The sequence below is a fragment of the Coturnix japonica genome, chromosome 7 (genome assembly GCF_054131305.1).
Source record: "Coturnix japonica strain WE chromosome 7, WE-NBRP24, whole genome shotgun sequence".
Taxonomy (NCBI): Eukaryota; Metazoa; Chordata; class Aves; order Galliformes; family Phasianidae; genus Coturnix; species Coturnix japonica.
Window position 1 is genome coordinate 11,807,789 of NC_140669.1, and position 22,654 is coordinate 11,830,442.

At 44.5% G+C, this 22,654-nt stretch overlaps 1 protein-coding gene across 9 annotated transcripts in view; it reads left to right on the plus strand.

The window, feature by feature from the left end:
• The first annotated feature begins 14,574 nt into the window (after positions 1-14,574).
• The window catches only part of MRAS (muscle RAS oncogene homolog), a 35,307-nt gene continuing 27,227 nt past the window's right edge, over positions 14,575-22,654 (plus strand). For 3 of the 9 annotated variants that reach the window (XM_015868829.3, XM_015868831.3, XM_085553224.1), the window contains exon 1: positions 14,787-15,010. The gene's annotated coding sequence lies outside the window, so the exon portion shown is untranslated. Of the gene's footprint in view, positions 14,710-14,786; positions 15,611-22,654 lie in introns of those variants that run through there. The other 6 variants (XM_015868832.3, XM_085553222.1, XM_085553220.1 and 3 more) reach the window with 5 other exon arrangements.

The window sequence follows — 22,654 nt, forward strand, 5'->3', positions numbered from 1 at the left end:
CGCTTACTTGCTTTTGGCACCAGCTACGGGAAGCGATGGTTTTGTTTCAAGAACAGGATTTAAAATGCAAGTAGTCCTGAATATCCACAGACTTCAAGTAACGATATCAGCCTCTAGATTATGTGCTCTCCAGGCTCTGATTGTGCACCTTAGAGCTGGCAGCATCTCTCCTGATGTCTGCAAGTATTTGCAGTCTGTCAGCTTTGGCTTCAGGATGTGTCCCACCTTCCCGGGCTTGTCATAGCTCCTCTGAAGCCTGGGGAGCATTGCAAACTGCTGTTTGTGGGTCCTGGTATGGATCTAGAAAGTCTGGGAATCCCTCTTGATCCATCATCCCTTCCGACCCTGAATACAGCTTTCCTATCATGGATAAGCAAAAGCTTTTATATTCTATCTGTTAATGACTTAGGAGGCTCAGGGGAGATACCTTCTCTCTCTCTCCAGCTCCCTGAAAAGAAGTTGTAGTGAGGTGGAGGTCAGCCTCTTCTCTCTGGTAACAGCAATAGGATGAGAGCGAATGGCCTCAAGTTGTGCCAGTGAGGTTCAGGTTGGATATCAGAAGGTAATGATTGAACTGGACAGTCTTAGAGGTTCTTTCCAACCTTAATGATTCTATAAATTACTGCATGTAATAAATCAGTCTCATTTGGAGTCCTGCATGTGTAAAATATCAGTATATCCTTTTCATTAAAGGTAATTCCGCCTTCCATGTTTACTGACAACTGAGCAGCCAACTGGGAAACCTCATGTAGTTCTCTAGCTTTATTTCAGACTAGAGGAGAGCTACCCAGCTTTGTTTTTCTCTCCCAGCTGCCCTTGTTAACCTAATAAGAGAGCATCCACCTTTGAACTTCACCTAGCACGTTAGTAAGAACTCACTTCCTAGATATCTAAAGCTGTTAAGAACAGTATCTGTGCCCACTAGCCCATGAATTGCAATCATTTGCACATCACCTTTTCATACCATGCAGAATCACACAGGGTATCTCTTCACACTTACTTTCCCCTCACCAAATACCTCAAAACTGAAATGAGTCACTTTGCAATGGAAATTATTTCAATAAATCTAATGAAAGGATTTGTTAGTAATTTGATAACTTCAGCATGATAACTTTTCTTCCCTCTTATTTGCAGCATTTATATGGGCAAACAAGGAGGGCACAGAACAATGCCCCTGACCCAAATGTTTTCACCAGCTTGGACAGAGGAGGGATTGAACGAGGGCCCCGTGTTTCAGATCAGCCCCAGGCTTTGGCCTACTAATTGTTGTAAGAAATCTTTCTTTTCTGTCCTTGGAACCATAGAGATCTGAAAGCTTTATTTCTATAGTTGGGACAAAACAAAAACCTATTTCAAAGCCATAGTCTGTCATGAAGGAACAACACTGTGTTTCAGATGATCCTAATTTTACCAAGTTCCCCTATTTTAAGGTCAAAAACTGTGGGGTTTTTGAGATCTTATACAAAGGCATCTTGTCTCCATAGAAAAGCACAAATGGGAGAAAATCCAGCCCTTCCATCAGGGATTTGTTCCAATCATAAACACTGACTCTGGTTTAGAATACTTTGCCTTATTTCTTTTTTTAAACTTCTTTAGCTTCAGTTTGCAGCATGTCACTCAAATACTGCCATTCCCTGTCAGGATAAACTCCAGGGGGATACAATTTCCCATTAACAGAGAATATTTGAATGCATCAGTCTGTAAGTTGGACTTTCACCCAACAATTACACCAATAGTTCAGTAGCACAGTAAGAGGATTACCTCCTTCTGTTCCCATTTCTGTTCTACTAACTCAACACTCATCAGTCTAAATTCTTCTAATTATTTTCTAGGGCTTCCAACCATTGTCCAGTTGAGTATCAACTTGTACACTTACATCTGAAAACATTTTAAGTCTATTTAAATCCAGTTTAACTTGGTCTTGCTTCTTTGCCATGTAATTCCTGATTTGTTTTCTTTGCACAGCTGCATCTCAGGACATGGACTTATAACCTAATCCTTTTTCTTATGAATTGTCTGCTGGGGCTATTTAGATCCAGTTTGCAGATCTCTTTTTGTGTGCAAGTTCAGGAGTAGAGCTGAAAAACCAGAAGCATTCGTTCATCCACTGGAATATGTTGCCCAGAGAGGTGATCAGTGCCCCATCACTGGAGACATTTGAAATCAGGCTGGACAAAGCTCTGAGCACGTGATGGAGCTGTAGGTATCCCAGTTCTTTGAAGGAGAGTTGAATACATGTCCATTAAGGGCTTCTTCCAACTCAAATGATTCTATGATTCTATTATAGAATTTTTCCAGGATGTGGACTGAGAGCAGCTGGAAGGTTTGTCATGTCACTTGGGTATTAAGTGTTGGATACATGCTCTCTTTAACTAGGTGAATCTCTGACAGCAGAGCCTGTTATTCATGCTCCCAGCAATAGGACTGCATCAATGGGCCAACTGTCTCTGAACTGTAAATCATGCTGCATTTCTTTACAGAAGAGAAAACCCACTGAGAGAACTGATTCTATTTGGGTGAGTTGTACTGAAGAAATATTGCTATTTTAGAAATAACCGTTATTGGTTTTGATTTGATGTGGAGTACAATAAAGCTCGAGCTGAATTATGCAAGGTTACTATAATTATTTTGAAAGCTCAGCATGGAAAAATTGGTAACAGCTCATGTGCTCACATCAGGGATCATTTCAATTTTACCCACATGAGCAGTTGCTCATTCATTGCTGATTGCAACGATCTTTTAATCAAGAAAACAGTGTGGATACTTTACTCCAGCTGGTAATGGGGGCTGAGGGAAATAGTGAGATGAATTTTACAAACTGAATTTGAGAAATGAATTTCTTCAAAGTACTGATACTCGCTAAAGAGAATGAAGTGGCTATAAAGCTTCTTGAAAAGAATGATAGTGTCAGATTCAGCCTTCAAGCAGCATGTTACAAATATGCTCTGATCCTAGGAGCAGCAATGGTAAGGTCTGAGGCACAGACAGCCTACAGAGGTGGCTTTTCACATGGCTCTTCATGTGGCAGTTATGGACTGGAGATCTGGTTTTTCTTCCACTGGTGACAAATTATAAACTGCTAAGTGAATGAGCCAGCACATAACAGAGCAGCTGGAAGTAAGGGTCTCCCCATTCGTTCTCTTTACTGCCCAAATTAGCTCATTCATTGCTTGCTTTCTTGTTCAAACTCAACTGAGTAACTTAAAGGCTGACAACTACATCTGTAATAAACAAAAAAAAAGCAGTCTGCTTCCAAGACAGGTTGTATAGAGGGGATTAGGTGAGAAGTCTTTTCTGTGTTCTCAAAGTCCCCAAAGCAGGGAGAAAAGCAGCTGGGTAGATCTCTTTAGTTGTTAAAATGTTGGAGGGAAAAGGTAGTGAATTTGTTTACTGACAGCATGAGAATTCTTGATGAAACCTGTTACAGGCATTTTTCAACAGAAAAATAGAACTTCTGTGCAAAAGAAACTCAACTTTTCCAACCACTGTTTCAACCGCTACAGGACTACAACAAATCCTTCAAGTCCTTATTATAGCCTGATGGTGTCTCACAACATCCATTTTAAGCAGAATCCATCCAGGTATGAATGACACGAGCAACTGTACTTGCACTGCAGAATGGTCTTGAAGCACACATATGGGAGTCAGCAGTGCCAAACAAGTGTTCAGCTTTGGGTTATTGCATGGCTTAGTTGCCTACTCTTGTTGTGCTTACTCACACCTGACCTGGCTTGGACATGGACCAGTTTGGATCCATGCTTCCTGCTGGGAATGCCATTCTGAGAGTAGGATACTAATGAGACATAGACTCAGGTGGTCTTTCTGAGGGGAGACAAGAGCAAAGGAGAATTTATACCACAAACCTCACAACTGGTGTCAGTCACTGTCCAGTTTTGAGAACATGAAAGTAACACCCAAGCTACAAGAATCTGGAATTATTCAGACTGGTGCAAATAGGCAGGTATGGAATAGGAGCAAAGCTCCACTGGGGCATGCATGTAACTGCCTGGCACTCAGATGATATGAAGAAGTAGTCTGTGCTAAAATGGGCTGCTTTGCCTTTATAAGTGTTCTCAGTATTGCTCCTAGATGAGTGCCTAAGGTCTTCCTGGAGTGCTCATATGGAGCTGAAGACTTGAGCCTATTTAAATAGATTATTGTCTATTTCTCATTCGTTTGTATATTCAGATCATTCCAAAGTGGAAAACATTTGGATTTGCCATATAAAATCATGCAGCTTTTAGATGCCATGCTTTTCTCTACCCCTTACATTCTACAGAGGGAGTATAAACCAACCTTTGTAATGGTCACATCCTCCTTAGCATTTTAGTGGCATAAAAACAGGCAGTCTTCTGTGGAAGCTCCCAGCACAAAAAATGAAACTCAAATACTTAATTCCCATGGAAACAGCTTGTCCTGGATGGAGGATTTCCCCTAGAATCAGATTATGAGCTTCCAGGAACAGATCCTGGAAAATGATAATTTCACATCAAAGTTGAAAAAGGGAGTGGAAGGGAAGAGGAGCTTTTTGGGGTGGAGGGGGAGCCCAGCTGCTGGTCTTTACCCAGCCTGTGCAGTCTCAGCCTCTGTGATTTAAATCCTGTGGATTTAGTATACATGTGAGCACTTCCACAGATTTTAAGCACTGCGGGCAGAAGTGCCATTGTTAGGTATTTAATCTGAAAGCAAAGAGGATCATCTTTCTCCCTTTCAAATCTAAATCCCTTGTTAGCTTAATTTCTTAGGAGAGAAACACAATCAGATCTTTTCCCCTTGAGTATAATTGCTTTATTATTTTCCCCCACTCCTAAAGAAAAATATAGGCCACAAAGGAATGCTTACTTTTTCTTGTAGCTTTTTTTCTCATCACTGAAGTGCACGTGATATGTCAGCTCCATCATTCTCTCTTTGTTCTGCGATATTTGGACTTTACTTTTCTATAGCTTACCTGCTTAAAAAAATGCTGCTTTGACTCACAAATTGTGTAACTTTTCATCATCTTTGCATAGGTGTGGGCAATTGGATAGATCCAGGTTAGTAGCCCACATTAGAGCCTTTTCTTTCTGTCTCTCCTGGTTTGGTTGCTGGCTGGGTCCTGATTAAAAAACAGCACTGTTTGACAGCTTGTTATTAAATATTCTGGCAGCTTCTATCTTTTCTAAAGGGACATGAATTGTACAGAGAATTGGAAATTTTGGTGACCCACCAGAAGAAAATAGGCCAGGGACTGAATTAGCATGCAGTCTGAGATCAAATAAAGCTTCAGATCAAATAAATTTCTTGTCCGTGTAAACAACCTCTGTGTGTTCATTCAGAATGCTCTCTAGGAATCCAGAGTGCCACAGAATTCAAGAATTTGTGTTCTTGGATATCAAGACCTGTGCAAGCCACACCCTTCATCCAAACAGATTTCACTGACAGTAATGCTAGGGTGAAGTGGAACCTAAATGCTACAAGCAACTTCACTTGCATTCATGCAACTATATTCAAGCAGATATTCTAAGAGCTTTGGGAGATTTCCACCAAAGTCCTGTGATTCTCAGTATTGCTTCTTACAAGGAGAAATGTGTAAAGATACACAGCCTTCCATAAATGCCACCCAAGCCTGATGAGCAAGAGGCTCAAGGGAGAAGGGTTGAGTCCTTGTTCACTCAGGACACATAGCATTTATATTGCTTTGAAATCAAATAATTCACTTTTATTAAAAAAATGGCAGCAAAATCCAAGCAGTGTCCCCATAAGGATTCCACGTAGTGCCTGGATGCTGGAAGAGCAGTGAATGTTAAGGATTAAATAATTAGTCTGTCTTTGAAACCATAGCAAAAAACTCCCCTTCTTAAGGAAGCATCAAAGGAGCTAACTTGTACCAGCCATGATGGCAATTTCACTGACTTTCCATTTCAAGGTAGTACCTTTAGATGTATAAGTTTGCTTGTGACCTGACCTGACACCTAGCAGGTGCCCTGAATAGTGAGCAGGTTGTCTCCTACAATTTTCTGTGCATCAAGGTTTCCCATCAGCCACCTTTAAAACCAAGGGGCAAAAAGCCTTTGTTTTCCTATTTCTCATATGTGCAATGAGGTAATAATTCCTCTGAGGCTTGATTTGCTGATGTTCGTAAAGCGCATTGTAGCTTGGGGATTTCAAAGGGCTGAAGTTCTGTCTAGTGTAAGTGCCTTGACTTCAGCAAAGCTATGAACCAGATAAACATCTCCATTTTATGCTAGTAACTTCTAACTAATCTTATTAAAACCTTTCCAGACCCAGATTGATATCTGAAATGCACTCTGTCCTGTAATTAATCTGATGAGACATGCTATCTATGTTTACAGGTCTCTTCACATTTTTCTTTAGAGTTTTTTATTTTAAAATTAAACTGGTTAAGGAGGAGCAGGGTTATGATCTTTGTTTCTGAGTAGCTTTTTCATGGACTTATTAAATATCCTGTACTGAGTGCACTCTGTAATTCAATGATCCTGCCCTGGTGAATGCAGTTGGATACCACTGTCTAAGAGACCATGCACAGAGGTAGGTCTGACAGTTTGATGGCTTGTGTGTGAAAGACACCAGTCAGAGCAGACTGTCAGATGTGTGGAGTTGTACCTCAGAGACATAAATGTGTGATGAAGTGTGTGGATTGATATGAATTAGGGCTGCAGTATGTCAGCGCTCCTGGGTTGTACTCTGTACTGTCACATATACTCTCCTTTGCTTAGTCTGCTTCAGCTCTTCAGGACATGGGCTACCTTTTAGGACAATCTTCTGACACCTGACTCTTGGAATAAAGGACTATCTGACAGCAACACCATTGATTAGCGATGGACTAAGCTAATACTGGTACCTGAGAACATGTAAACATCAGTCTTAATTTTACATGCCCTCCAGAGGGTAGCTGGATGCTGGAACAGGCTCCTCAGGGCAGTGGTCATGGCACAGAGCTGCCAGAGTTCAAGAAGCATTTGGACAAAGCTGTCAGACACTGGATGTGATTTCTGGGAGGTCCTGTCTAAAGCCTGGAGTTGGACTCAGTGATATTTATAAGTGCCTTCCAACTCGGGACATTCAATGGCACTATGATCTCTGACTTCATTATAGTACAGATGAGAAAAATACTTGGATAGAAGCAAGCTGTATGAATAGAAGGAATTAATGGAATAATATTATGACTCAATTTTGTTGCCACTGTGTGACTAATAATCACACAACTCACACATCAGAGAAACCCTCTTCCTCCTCTTCCTCCTGTCCCATGTTGGGATACAGGACACAGCTTTGTGGGTCTAGTAGCAAGGTGACACAAGCAACCCCATTCCTGCAACTAAATTTTAGGAGAGTGCTCTGTCTGGATGGAACGACCCGCTGTGGGGGAGGGAAAGGGAGCAGCTTTGGGTTTTCTCTCTCCCTTCCTCTTCATGGGAATTAAACAGGAGAGCTAAGGGCTTGCTTTTCTGAGGCTATTATTGGTGACTAATACAAAATGTCCCTTTTCATGACAAGTAAATGACCTGCTAAGTACAAGCTATAAAAATTCAGGTCATGTTTTCTGTTTCATTAATATGCTGCCTGACAAAGCTATTGCCTGCTGGGTCTCTTCATTGGGGAATGGGAGTTAGAAAACCCTTAAGGATTTCTCACTGTCATTATGAGGTAGGAAGGCAAACAGGCTTCTAAAGGAAAGAAGGCTCCCAAAAGACAGGCTGCCTTTGTGTCCTGATCTCATGAGCAACCACAGGAGGAGGGAAGTAATGCCATTTACACACACAGTCCCAACAGTGTGGGGCTTGAATGCTTTTATGTTTCACTAATAGCTGGGCCTGACTGTCCCAGAAGTCAATAGAAAGGTTTTCCTTCATTGCAACAGGCAGCGGACCAAAAATGTTATTCAGCCAGATAAATGTTTGCAAAGTTAGTAAGTAGAGGGGGAAAAGAAATATGAATCAGAACAAGAATCTAATGGAGAATTTCTCTGAAATGCTTTTCTACAAAAAATATTGACTACTGTAGTCTTTGTCCCAGCTCTAGTGAGCGGTTACTGCAGCCTGTTCATTGCCTTGCAGAAATCTGAGGTGTCTCCCTGCAGGAGATATCCAAGGTGGGTTCAGGGAGTGCATCACTTCTAGGTGATCTATATGGCTTCTCCATAAATAATGCAGGGAGGGGGACTTGGCCAGAGCTAGATTCTGCCATTGTATAATTCTGGCAGATGTTGGAATCCATGGCATTTTTCCCCGTGTAGGGAATCTGGGCTGAAAGGATTTTGAAGAGCACTATCTTCTGATCTTGACAGGGTTAAGTAGATCGCATCCTACCTCCTCCATTGTATTTTCTGGGCTTGTGTTCTGTGCTGTGCTGGCAGTGGAGATGCACTGCTCTGCCTGGGGCTGAGGTTTGGCTTTCTTGCTCCAGGTCAGCTCCCATTCCTATCCTGCTTCTTCAGCTACATGCTGATAAAATGAGTTTCACCTGAAGAGTATGGAGGCTGAGATGCAGCAGACAAATCTGGGATGTGATCTGACAGGTCAGTGCCGTTCAGAGGGATATAAATATTTCCTGAAGCCAGCAGGTTTTTCCAGGTTCGACATCCCTTCCTGTCAAAGGTGGGGTTTAGGGATCAGGTTGCTTCATTCCTTCTTCTGTGCTTTTCACCGACATGTACCTTGCTCTTAACAGTGCTCTCACCAAGAATGCCAGTGTTTTGGAGCAACACCATCCAGCTCATTCCAGGGATACTCAGCCTGCAATGAATGCATTGATTCATAGCTTATTTTTAAAGCCAGAAGGAATTGGTATGCTCATCTGCTCTGACCTCGAGCATGCAGTGGGCACAGGAGTATTTATAGCTCTGTTTACAGCATTCTGCTCTGTATACAAGCCAGTGAGGCCAAGCAAAGAGCAGGGTCCCTGCCCCAGTGTAGGTCTGACAGCCCTTACAAGCTCAACTGCTTTATTAAGGTATTGCCCTCAATAAATGGCAGCGTATACTAGCCCTGCCAATTCCTGAGTGTGTGGGCAGAGGGGACTTGCTGTGCATATGTACATCTGTGGCCTGTTTGCAGCAGGAGCAATAAGCTCTAGGTGCAAGGACAGATATCTGGGAAATCCTGGGTTTGTGCTTTAGTTTTTCTTATACTCCACACTGAGTTTGAGTCTGTCGTGCATCATGTTTTAGGAGATCATCTCTCCTACGTTTCAACCACATCAAAAAGATGCATAAGGTCACTGAATAAGATGGTTGAAATGAGTTGGGAGGGTAATAAATAACTTGTAGGGAGGTGCCTGAGAAGAGCAAGACAGAGTCACCACCAACTGCATGCAGCTGCTACATCTCTCACAGTATAGTATTGCTCAATGTGTTTTCACTACTTTGTTCTTGGAGTTGCAGGCAATAGCACAACATGCTCCAGAGTGCCACAGTGCTGCACCTCAGCTCTTGAACTGACCTTCCCCAAAGCTCAAGCACTCCAAGAAGATAAGGGTGTAACTGAGGTCATTAAAACAGTAGCAATGTTAATAGATACCCTACTTCCCATGTGCCATGCTCTGTATGCAGTCATCTCACAGTATGCACCTGCCATCCAGGCCACTTGTCTTTCTCCCATGCTTAATTCTGTTGCCTCATCTATTGACAAGTAATAGGCATCTGACCAGAAATGTGAGGATTAACCAGACAAATTAACTACAGGTTAGCCACTTTTACTGTCTGTTTGTTAGATCTCTGCAGGATAAGTGCACCACAACTGCTTTTGTGCTGCCAGAGTGGTGTAAGAAGCCCTTTGCTGTTAATTGTAATATTTTTAAAGAATATTTTTTATAGCTGTTTTGTTAGTGTTCTGGTTGACGTGCGTCCCTTTAGGCTCAAACTCCAGAGAGCCTGCCATTCCCACGACACTGTACTTGTGAGTGCACATGTAGGTGCAACATTGTAAATTGCTTGAAATTACTAAAAGGGAAAGTAATTCCCTTCTTACATGCAGAAATGGTGAAGTCAGCTGGAGCCGATGCTTTGATAGGTAAGGGAATCAGTTGTTAATGTTTCTGCGTGGAGCCACAGAGGCCCTTGCAACTGTGAATCTCACAATCTTGCTCTTGGGCAAAGTATATGCAGTCATCTCTAATCTGTTCCATCTCTCCCCAAGCAGCTCACCCAGCAGTGTGAACAAATTGCCTGGAAATGTCGTCATCGGGCTTCATCTGGCACTATCTCCCTTTCTGTCTGGGTCATTGATTTCCTTGTCTCCTTTGCCTCACATCATACATCAATTTCTGAGTACCTAGTACTGAAGCAGCTGCACTGTGCCTTTCCTGCTCAACACCAGCAGCTTTCAGCCTCTCAGTAAAGTGTCCTTTACTGATGCTCATCTGAAGACCTCCTGAATGTGCCTCAAGTGGCCTCCCTGCCTGCAACATAACAGCCTGTACTCTACCAGCTTTTGTTTCATCACACCAGGGCTTAGTGCTGTTCTGCTCTCGGAAATTGGGTAAAATTTGGTCTCCTTCCTACAGTGACTCAGTGCGCTGGAGAAACGACTCTTGCCTTGTGTGAGAAGCTACGGCAGGGCACCGAGCTGTACCAGCCTCTGCCACCAGCTACCCTCAGGAAAGCACCTCAGCCAGAAAGGAGCTGGGGCTGCTCTGCACACAGGTCTTATGATTGCTAAATGTAGAGTCCATTGATAAATAAAACAGATGCACGAAGAGTGCAAGAACCAGGAGCTGCTACAGTGTCAGCTAATACAGCCTTTTTCTCTCTTCTTTTGCTCTCATCTTTGTCGCCTTTCATCAGAGACTCATGCAATTTGAATACGTAACTTTGACACCCAAGTAATTATATCAGTTCTCATTGGAAGTGTTTCCAGGATTAGGCCTGCAATGTGCCATTCATCCCTGAGAAATGATTCTGCAAGAGAAAAAAAATCTTGTCTTGCTACTCACTAGGGCTGTGGTCGCTCTGTGCTTGCACCAATCAGAGCTTACTCCCAGTCCCGGTCTGCTGCCATCATTTAATGGCCAGGTACCTCCCTGCTCATGTGTCAGACTTGTTTGCTGAGCTGCAAACTGTTGCCTACTGTAGGTTTGCACAGCTATTCCCGAGGATCCATTGTGGCCTGCAGAAACATCGAGTTTTGTTAGCAGTAATAATGTTCCACCTCTCCTCAACACTCGCAAACTGAGTGCATCTGATGTGGAAATAAGTGCAAGAAATAAGCTCTCAAATGTGTACTCCTTACTCCTAAATTCATGGTGATCTTAATGTGAATAATTTAACTCACAAGAAGTGTCAGATAAATTGAGTTTACTTATAGGGCAGAGTGTTCTTCCAGAGCATGGCTCTACTGATCTTTGTCTTCCTAGAAAGCAAATTGCCAGTCTCTTTGTTTTGCAGACAAATTCCTCATCCTAGGCCTGGAATATGTATGGAAAAATATTTCCAGAGATTCTCCTGTTATAAATAACCTGGAGGAGGTGAAGGAGTCTGCATAGCATGCTGCAAAAGGGATGGAGAAAGAGTTCATCTCTTGGAGAGAAATAAAGAATCTTCATCTTAAAGCTGATGTCTGTAGCGTGTGCTCAGGGTGAGTCACATGAGAGGCAAATTGAGATAAGAGCCGAGTCCTGAAAGAAAATGACTGATTTTAATCTTGGTTTCCCTGCTTACAGGGTCCTTGCTGCAGAAATAAAAAAGCTGTTCTTGCCTGCAATGCCTCTCTGTTAAAAGGTGCATCATCATCAGCTCCCAATATTTTTCTGCCTATGCTCCCTGTGTATGTTGTGCATATATTTATACATAAGTGTACATATATAAAGCTTCTCTGTGGCTTTTTCTTTCTGGGTTGTTTATAGTGTGTGCTGCACAGTCAGCTTCTCGCAGCCCTCTTGCAGCTGTTATGACCACACCATATCCCATCTTTAGCCATGGCATCTTCTGAACAGTCACACATGAACTTTTTCTGGGTTTATGTAGTTACATCTGAATATCACTAGATGTCCTCTACTGCTACTCAATCCATGCCAAGCACCACACAGAAATTCAGTGAAATGAACCTCAGCTGTTTAAGCTGTATTTTTATAGTTCAGTAGTTCCCAGTCCATAGATGCACAGTGATGTTCCTCATCCTTAGTCTGAAAGAGTACTCCAGTACCTCTTACCAACTGGAGTTACAATGTGATTTACAAAGGTGTTGTATTGGTTTCACACAGATTTGAAGCCATCTGACACATCATGGGTAAACTTCAACTATCTCCTTTGCTGCTCATCTGAGACAATCATCAGGTAGGGCTCAGGCTTTGGTTTCCTTGTGCCCATCTCCACATTTAACACCCAAGGTCCACTCTCTGCCTTCTCTGCTGCAACCACTTACACCTTTAAGGAGGAACAATAAACATTCATGCTGTTTATTTAGCCCTAGCAGTGAAATGTTACACTATGTCGATAATACACCCCCTTAGAGACAGTTGGTCTGAGGTACAGCCTGACCTGAGTAGTTCAGAGAGACTGTATGGTCACTTTAATCCTACAGAGTGATGTTGAACCAGGTTGGAAATGTTGCGTGCCTAGAGCTGTATGGGGAAAAAATGCTGGCTAATATTTTAAGGTGTGTTTTTTTTTTTCTTTGAGTTATAAAGTTACAAAGTTTGAAGTTTTGCCCAACCTGCACTTGCACTCTCCCAGGGAGGGCTCTTCCTGACAGTGTGTCTGCTGTCAAACCAAACTGAAAGTTTTCTTTGAGTGCTACTTGGGGTGACTCAGCAGGATACAAAAAAAAATGCACTTAAATAGATGTTGTATTGTGTAAGAGCTCAACCACAGCAGCAATTCCCCCGTAGCAATGTTAACTAATATGCACTACAAGACATTTAATGTTGTTCCAGATTCTGGCTGGGATTGAAAGAAAGATGAAATGGGGATTTCTGGCTTTCCTTCTTACAACATTTCAGTGTTTCACATGGGCAGGAGGACTCCTAGAGAATGGAAGGGTACCCAGGAGTCAGGCCATGGGCGTGTTTTCTCAAGCACTGTTAACACTGGTACGTAACACAGTAAGATTTTCAGATTTGGGTGTCTGAATGTTGGTCTGCTCCTTGTTTGGGAACAGAGGTATCTCCACGTGAGCAGAAATGTATCTGCTCTGAGCAGAGATCTGTTTAAGACATCCAAATACAAAGTTGGATGCTCAGATTTAAAGATGTAAACCTAAAGCCTCTGGCCTACTGGTGCCAGACCAGAAGTGTCCCAGCTTTTAGTGACAAGGTTTGCTGAGGGCTGGGCACCTCCATTGCTGCACTGCATGCTTAACAAGTCCGACAAAAGTCTGTCCTCAGGAAACTGAGAGGATTTTTTCCAAGAAAGAAAATTTGCAGCCAACAAGAGCACAGTTTTGCATTGAATTCACGTGCAAATTTGAGACTGCTGTTGACAAACCCCCATCCTACCAGCCAAGCTGTTGATTCACGTGAACAAAATATCTCAGCCTCACAGTTTAGTCAGAAAGGCCTTGGGGGGTTATTCTGGGCTCGTTTTCTACTCCTTGAGATGAAGCAAGATTAGTGAAGAATTTACAGGCAAAGAAAGCCAGGTTGCCTGCGGTATGTGCGCATGGCAGTTCACAACACACCAGTTGGTATGAGGCTGGGCCCTCTTTCAGTGAGATAAGAGGGGCTCACCTGGTCTTGGAGAGCTCAGGCTCCAAGGGCTCCAAGGGCTCGAGCAAGACCCAGGCTCACTTGCAAGAGCTGAGCTGGCAAGGGTGGCATGGCCTAAGGGCCTGAACACAGCCCGGTGAGGAGCTCTGGTGCTCCACTGAGCCCTGTAGCAGCACAGGGGCAGCTCCAGGTCCTGATCATTGCAGACTAGATGACCCTCAGAGATCCCTTCCAACCCTAAGGATTCTATGATCCCGTGATTCCATGACTGCCCTCACTCATGAGTTATTCTCAGACAGCCTTTGCCCATATCTTCTGTACAATAGCATGTATGCCTATACTGGTGCTAGTGCAAACACAGGGCTTTGGCTGCCTTCAGCTGCCACAGGAAGGTGCAGGGCTGCAGAAGAAACTGCCAGTGAGGTGTGATGCAAAGCACTGCACTGGTTTCACTTCCAGAGCCAAGGGTGCAGAGAAGAGGACAGCAAGCAGTGCACGTGCACTCCTTGAAGTCTCAACTAGGACTGGTATATAAAAGGCAAATTGTGTTATCATGATAAGAGGTACAGGGCTTCCTTGTATTTAGCAAAGATGTGTGTATATATATATATATATGCGTGTGTACAGCAGAACTGATGCTCACAGCACCCTACGGGACACAGCCGTAGGGACAAGCACAGCTCCCGTGGGAGATCCGGACCAGCTCCCCATCCCCGTGACAGCCCCCGGGCGCCTTAAGGTGCCTCCGCCGCTCCTCGGCCGCGCTCCACCTTAACGCCGGGCCCACTGCCGCGCCGGGGCCCTGGGGCCGCCCGCTCCGGTCCCCCGATAAACGAGCCCGGAGCGGACCCCATCTCCGACCCCCCGCAGGTGACGCCGGGCCTTCCCGCTGCCCGCAGCGCCCGGCCCGGCCCCCGGCGGCGGGGCGGCTCTATTTATAGCAGCTGCGCGGCGCTATAAGGGATGGCCGGCGGCGGGCGGGGGCCGGTCGGCGCTGCCCGGCGGCGGGCGGCTCTCGGCGGGCATGGGCGGGCTCTGAGGGCGCGGCCCGCGGCGGCGGCGGCCCCGGTGAGCGGTGGGAGGTGGGAGGGCGGCGGGGCTCCGTCCCGCTGCCGGGGTGTGCGCGGGGCGGCGCTGGGGGCTTTGTGGAGGATCGGGAGCGTGGCTGCGTGAGCGCGCAGAGATGCCCTCGGAGGGGTGGGAGCCGCGGCCAACTTCGCTGTGTCCCTGTCCCCGCAGCGCTGCGATGCGGAGTGACGCTCGGGCATGAGCCGCCCCGCCGGGCCCTCCTCGGCCGAGACAGCGTCGGGAAGAAAGGGCCCCGGAGGAAGCTCCGCGCTGCTCGGCTCGGGACCGCGGGCTGCCCACGGTAGGGCTGCTTTGTGCGGGATGTCGGCTGCTCGGGGGCTTCTTGCTTCGTGGTAATGCGAAGAAAGGGGCGAGGAGGGGCTGCTGTGCGTTATGAGGCTTCTCCCTGTGCGGTGGGGAGGGGAGGGCGTTCTCCCGAGTTGCCCTGTGTCACGGAGGGCTTTGTCGGGCGAGGGACTGCTGCGTCTGTGGCCGTCTTCCCTCCTTTCCTCCCCGTGATTTCAGACGCGCGCCGATCTTTCACTTTCCTCCCTTCTCTTCTGCCCATCTGCGCGCTGCCGCGGCTCTTATCTCGCTCCGAAACTGCTTTTGAACCTCCGAGTACTTTGTGAAAGCTTCCAGATTGGTTTGCTCGAGCGTTTGTTTGCTGGGGCTTCTCGAAGCAAGACGCAGATGTTATCTCTCCTTACCATCAGGAGGAGGTAGTTTTTCTTTTTTTGGTCTTTTTCTTTGCTTTGAGACAGGACTGGGCGTTTTCAGCTCGTGTGTGTGGGATTGCTGGGGATTAGAAAGCAAACTTGAAACTTGTAATAACTCTGGAAACACTGCTCACAGAGCCCTGACCACCAGGAGAGGGGTTCTGACGGAGCCAAGCTGGCAGGTGAGGCACAAGGTAGCATTCTTCTCATTATGGACCACTCTCAGCATCCTGGGCTGTTCCTGGGACCCTTTGCAGATCGATGACCGTGCAATGTGTTGGGATGTTGTATCAGCTCAGGGTAGAGGTTGAGGCTTGTGTAGGGGAGCACAGTTCACAGTGGAGACCTGAGCCCTGAGTGCGGCTGTCCCAGCACAGGTAACTGCAGTACCTCTGCACGCACCAGCAGGCATTGCTCTGCTTTAGTTGTGTTGTGTTTTGAAAGTGTGAAAGTCTAAGCCCTCAAGGCCTTGGCTATCTTATGAGTCAACTCAAACTGGGATTTTGGTGGCAGGTTTAAAAGGATGCTGTTGTCTGGAAATATGTCTCATCCGGAAACTGTCATTCATGCATTGGTTAGTACTGATGCACCAGCTTGGTGTGCACCATACCTGGCTGTTATGTTTCTGTATTTTTGCAATGAAGCTATACATCTAGCTTCATAAGAGGGGCAAATCTCAAAGGCTGAAATTTGCACACATCAGCTGTTGTTAATTTTCTTTATGAAAAGTGCTTCTCTGTTGCTCCAAGTCTGTTAGGGTCATTGTAAAAGTGGGGTTCTATTTGCTTAAAAGAAGGCAAAAGAAATGACAGCGGTGTGGCAAGGAAATAAAGTAGGAGCTTTAGAAAATACACCTATGGCTTTGGACTTCCTGATAGAGACCAAGAGTTCTTTCTTCATACTAGATGCTGGCAGCGTGTCTTTAAAAGTAGTAGATGCACTTCATGTCATCGTTTTGCATCGATTTGTTTGACTTGCTGTTATTTTGATTCTCCATCCCAGGAGATATCCCACTTGATACAGAGTGCAGTGTGAATTGCAGAGTGCTAAACACCCTGTTAGCATGGGTCCTGCATGAGAGCAGCTGCAGGAGGAACAGAACTGGCCCAGCATCTGTGTTCAGAACTAACGTGAAAGACAGTTTCAGTTTACTGAAGTTTTGGTGGGTGTTTTCACCCACTTGAGATTCTTCATAGAGGATCTAGGAATTGCAGAAACAAAGCTTGCCTTTTTCATGGGGTTTGTGTGTGGATTGGGTGGTATTTTGTTTGCTTATTTCATTTTGGAGTTTTTGTCTTTTTTTTTTTTTTTTTTCCTTTTACTAAGACTGAAACTAACGAAAATGAAGGAATAAAAGTGGACTTTCAGGCAGGTAGACAGAATTTCCTTTTCTCCACACCTTGATACTGGGAGAGACCCGCTTACATTACAGGACTGGGAGGAAAAGACCAAGCTCTGAACCTGAGCTGGAATTGTCCCTGGCAAAGTAGTAAGTGAGGGCACTGTAAGAGGTGGATGTAGGACAAGTGATGAACCATTCTCACTGTTGATATCATGCTGTGATTTGTTAGTGCTCCCCTTTGGCTGTATCCTGTGCTGGAGACCTGTGTGGCTGCCACTCACACTGTGTGCTGTTAGTGACTGGTAGGGGATGTTTCACTACTGGGATCATTGGAGCAGAAACTTTCCTCTGTTCTGTTAATAATTTTGGAGGGCTCATTGAGGGTAGCCATTTAGCCTTGCTTGTTTGTGCCTTTTTTGTTGTTATTGTCTTTAGGTGTAAAATTACTCCTTGTCTGGATTCAAGTCAAGAGTCTCTATGTATGACACCTATGTGTAAAGCCAGGTCTCCCTGCTGACCTGTTGCATACAGGTCGGGCAGTTTGTTCAAATGAGTTAGTCTGTCCTTGAGGGGTTTAGGATGCTGACCAGTCTTAATTTGCCTTTGCCTGGTTTAGTTATTTGATTTTGCACTGCTGCTGTGGTGCTGTCATTCCTGGTGGCTCCTTGCTCCTGCTGTGCTCAGACTTCACAACCCAATGCAGTGCATTCCCCCTTCTGCTGGGAGTTAACCTCATCTCCAACATATGTAGCTTCCATGCTTTCCTTTACATCTCATAACTGCATAGGTTGAAGGAGGAAGAAATTTCATCTTAGCTGGTAATGTGCAGCTTCTTTGTGCAGAGGGAACATCAAATTCTGGAGATGGAGAATACTAACATGAATCCACAAGAAAGGTATTTGCATAAGCTTCTGCTATGCTCAATAAGTAGATTGGGGGTGAGGGGACAGATCTAATGTGGAAAATATGGAATTCATTTTTCAGACTTTCAAGCCAGTCCCATAGACAGGGCTTAGGAAGAGAAGTAGTCTTAAAAGATATGGAAATGTGCCTTGAAAGTGACCTTTCAAAGATCAACAATATTATTCTTGGTGTCTGAGGCATCCCAGTTTAATGAAATGTAAAGCAGAAGGAGCTGGGAGGATTTGGTCCAAGTGAAAACAGAATGAGCGTGGGACTGGCAGATGGGAGGAACATTAGCCCACTCCTTGGTGAAGTTACTGCTGTTCCTGTTGTTCCCTACAGAAGGGACTCAACAGAAGATAGTCAGTGGGAGGGGAGTGCAGGCTACTTGTCCTACTCAAATGTCACTGGATTTTTCTGCATGGAGACAAATGTCCAGCAGACCAGTGGGTCACATCCTTAATGCTTGTATCTAATGTACATCCAGAGCAAGTCCATCAACTTCGCAACATCTGCAGTAAGGAACAACTGGCTTTTTTCTGCACAGAGAGGAGGAATGAGCAGCTGTAGCTTAGGATGCTGAATTTCTTGGCATACTTTTTTTTCTTTTTTTTTTCAGATTTATGACTCTTATTCTCTGTTTGAAAATGTAGTGGAGCGATTGCTGATCCATGCATGTATGCATGAGAAAATGTCAGCGGAGGAGTAATACATATGGAAATCCTGCGTAGAGAGATGGCAAACTGGCCACCTGCTCTTAGTTGAAGTGTCTTACAAAAATATATCTGCTGGAATAATGACCGAGGGAAGAGGTGGGGGCAGGTTTGAGGGAAGTTAGCAGTATTTATTTTATGTAGTTTGCTGTAGTACTTAATGCTGACCCTTCTGCCAACTTGACTGCTTCAGACACGAGTGGTAGTTAATGCAGTAACAGGTGCACAGGCTTCATCAGAAGGAGCAGCCCATTGGACAGAGCTAGCAGAAGAGATGGGAAACCTGTCTCCCAGTGTTTTCTCTGTCACAGGCTGTCTTTGGACTGATAGAGTACGATCAGAAATTCTTACAGCTAAATACCTGTGACTGTGAATCTGCCTCTCATTAGGTTTGTTGGTTGATGCAGTGACTGGTGTTAAGGCACCGAAAACCGAACGTTTACTCTGAGTATTAATAGTCTACAGGAAAAAATAAAATGGGTAGAACTACATCAGCTCGCAGCCAGTTTATGGGAAACTGCTCCCTGGGTATTGGTTAACCTTGCTAAGTGTGTCCTGGGGTCAAATCTATTGCTTTTGTATGTGAAAGTAAGTCTTGGTTTGCATTGTGACTTACTGGAGTGTAAATAAAGCAAGAAGGTCTTTCACTTAGAAGCTCACTCATCGGCATATATTAGTAATGCTCATCAGTTTTTGACTGGAACTTTGATGGCATAATTACTGTAAAAGGGTAACATATTCAGAACTACCTGTGTGACTTTGGGAGTTGGATTCCTGAGAGGCTTAGTCATTATTTTAAATAGGAGTCGGCTTTTTAAGCTACACATATTCCTGAAACTCTTAAGAAAGGACTTCTGTTATCAAGTCTGTAGAATGTCAATTTCTAGGACAGGTAATGGCAGCTCTTCCACTCTACTTATTTCAGATATTAACTGAGTAGGTTGAAGAAAGATTAGAAAAACACTGTGGGAAAGTAGATTCTCATGGGTAATCAATCTTAGAGAAATCTGAGTTGTGAAAATACCTATCCTTCCATCACCTGACAGCAGGATGGATATGCATGTATATATTTTCTGCTGCGTCGATTAGGACAGTGAGGAGGATGACAGATACCTTGGCCATAGCTGTAGACAGAGTAAACCTTGTGTTTCTTCAGACACTATTTGGGGCACTGAATTCAAACAGCATGTAATTGGAGCAGTTTGAATCACCAGGACAAATGCTGTTATCAGAAGGAACAGATAAACTAAGAAAACAGTGTTCTGTACTCTGGTATATGTGTTTGCATAGTTAAGACTTCAAGACTGAAAGCAAATTAGGCTTCTTTTTCAGCTGTGATAGATTACTCCTAGTATTTGTGGTGCAATTTTTAAAGTATTCCTGGAACACTAATAATGTAAAGTGTATTTATTTTGCAACATACCTATGGGATGGACACCCACTACTAATCTTGCTTCTTCAGCTGGGGAGCTGGAGTGTTCAACAAAGCAAAACACTGCACACAAAATTGTGCTGGGAAGACTTCAGGACAAGGCACGAGGGTGCTGAGACTGCCTCTCCATGCTGGTGAAAACCATCAAGCTCTGCTCCATACTCTACCCATTAGATTATTCCTCAGAGCTTCTAAGGTATTTTAGTGCAATTCCTCACCTGGACAAGGTGAGATTGGGGTCTTCCAAGAAGGAAACATCATGCCTGGTGAGGGAGGGGCAAGATGGATGCTGATGTATGTCTAAGGAAAGGTGAGGAATGAGGAATATTCTCTAGCTAGAGATGCCATCACTGGTTTTTCAGCAAACCTGGCTTCCCTGATGCTGGCACATCACAGCTATTGAAACTGTTCCTCTGGGCAAATACCTGCTTTTCCTGGGCCCACAGCCAACTCTGCCAATATTCCCTTTAGGATAGAGCTGACGTAAGTGGATGGATTGGCCACAGATCCTTCTGCCCAGTCACTGGCTCCAAAGCTTCTGCCACCATGCCATGTCCTTGGGCTCTCTGGTGCCAGATGGCCTCCTGTCTTGGCCTTGCAAGGGGCACCAAAGTGTTTTGTTTAGGGAAAAGAAACTTGTAAAGCTGGCAGAAGGAATTCTATTTTGGGGAGCTGCGTGGTGAACAGTAACAATGAGTTTTATTTCTCAGAACATATCTACATTTATAGGTTGCTATATTTAAAAAGGAGAAAAAAAAAAAGAGTCGTGGGGAGTTATGCTAATGCTCTTGTGAGGCTGAAGGCAACAGGAGTTAAGTAACAGTTTTGTGAAGCATCTAGAGGATTTATGGATCGAGCTGAAGGCAGCTGTAAGCCATGCAGTTCTTTGTTCTGGGCCCCTCTCATGTAGCTGGTGCTGGTTACAGCGAAGCACTCTCCTAGCAAACCCTGGAAGTGCTCAGTGCTGTCAACTTCCCTGCCCTTGCATGTAAGTTGCAGAGCTGGGGCAGGAGCTGCTGAGCTGCTCCTCTAATAGAAAGTCACAGTGGCAGTCAGTGGTGGGGTGTCCCTGTGCGTCTCAGACCACACAAACAAGTAGCAAATAACTGTTAAGGTGAAATCTTCCAGTTTAGTTGGCTTTTTGCTTCACTTTTTACAAGTCTGTTATATCAGTTCCCAAATGTTTAAGTTTCTTACAGTACATTTATTTATTTATTTAAAGAAGTGTGCTTGGAAAGAGATGACTGTGAAGCTGGGACTGGTTTTTAGTAAAAAAATACTTGCTCATTTTATAATGGGAAGAAAAGTTAAAGCTTTTGAATAAGCAGCTGTTATTTGCATTGCTGGAAGCAGTTGCAAATCTGATAAGCAACAGCTGAATAAAGGCCCATCCATGCCAACTTAAAAGGATGTTAGTGGACACTGGTGCAATGGGAACACTATTCATTTCTTTTTCTTGAATTGTCCTTCCCACTTCAAGGGCTCCCAAAGCACCCACTGCCACGTGCCTTTGTCACTGATGCTACAAGTATTTAGGGACTTTTCAATTACAACTTGTGAATCTGTGATAAAAGCTCCTTTAGCAGTTGGTTGTTGTGACACAGAAAGACTCTAGAAAGGTAGATAATGGGGGGGGGGGGGGGAGGGTGGAGAATGTGACTGGATCCAGATGGAATTTAATCTTAGGCACTGTTATCGGGTCTGTCATCTTTATTTAACATATCCTGATAACTCACAAGTGGTCTTCATGGGCAGCTGGTAATTCAGTAAAGATTGTGATCTTTGGAGAACATGCAGCTGATATCTTGTGTAATGCTTGGTATGGATGTACTAATGCCACCAGTGTAAGTATAAGACTTGCTGGGCGGGGAACATCTACCTATAAAGTATGTCTGCTGGGGAAAGTTTTTTCAGTAGCAAGTGCTCAATCCCAGGAAGAGTCATTAAGAACCTGTGATGGACCAGGGAGGGGAAAATCATCATAGGAATCCCTTTGGCTCAGGAGTGCTTGCTGCGAACCTGCAGGCTGGAGGTTGGTTTGATAGCTGCTGGCTTTTGGTGGAAACAAGTTCACAGTGTACATTGAGGTGGGGCAGATATGCCCCAGTGCTCTGGAAAAAACCCCAGGCTGTTGAGAATTGCTTTTGTGCAACAGCAGAGCAACTTCACTGCTGACATTTTAGCTCTCACAGTTCCTCTGTAACCACATATCTGTATCTGATGTAATCAGCCTTGAAAAACATACCAGGTATCACCTGAGCCCATTCTATGCACACTGTGCTTCACTTCCACCCAAAGAGAGGCTGTTGGTAGCTGGTGAGGAATTGCAGTTTGAGATTAAGAGTGAGATCAAAGCTCTGCGGAGCCACAGTTATGAGGTAGACTTGGATGGTGCTTGCTCTTCTCCCCTCAGAAAATACTTTGTAGTGCAAGGGCAGAATACTGGGAAAGACTTGGTTCTTTCATGTGCTGTGGATGCTCTCAATCTGTGAACAGGCATAAATGAAGACACGAGGAGCTGAACAGGCCATTTGTTGTTCTGGAGTTTGGTGTGGTCTGAGAAGATCCTGAAGGCTGTGGTAGAGGGCTCTGCCTTATATCATTTCCTCTGTGCTCCATGTAGCACAGATGCTGGTATGATGCTGCAGTACCTTTGCTCTGCAGGAGCACTTTGTTGTGAAATTTACCTATAGAAAGCTAAGACCACCTTCAGAAGTTTGGCTTCAACTGAATGCCTGTGCAATGTGCAAAGCCTCTCCCATTAATCAGTAAGATTTGCTCAGAGGATGTGTAATTTTTTATTTTACTTTATTTTACAGTATAGCAAGTCTGTTTA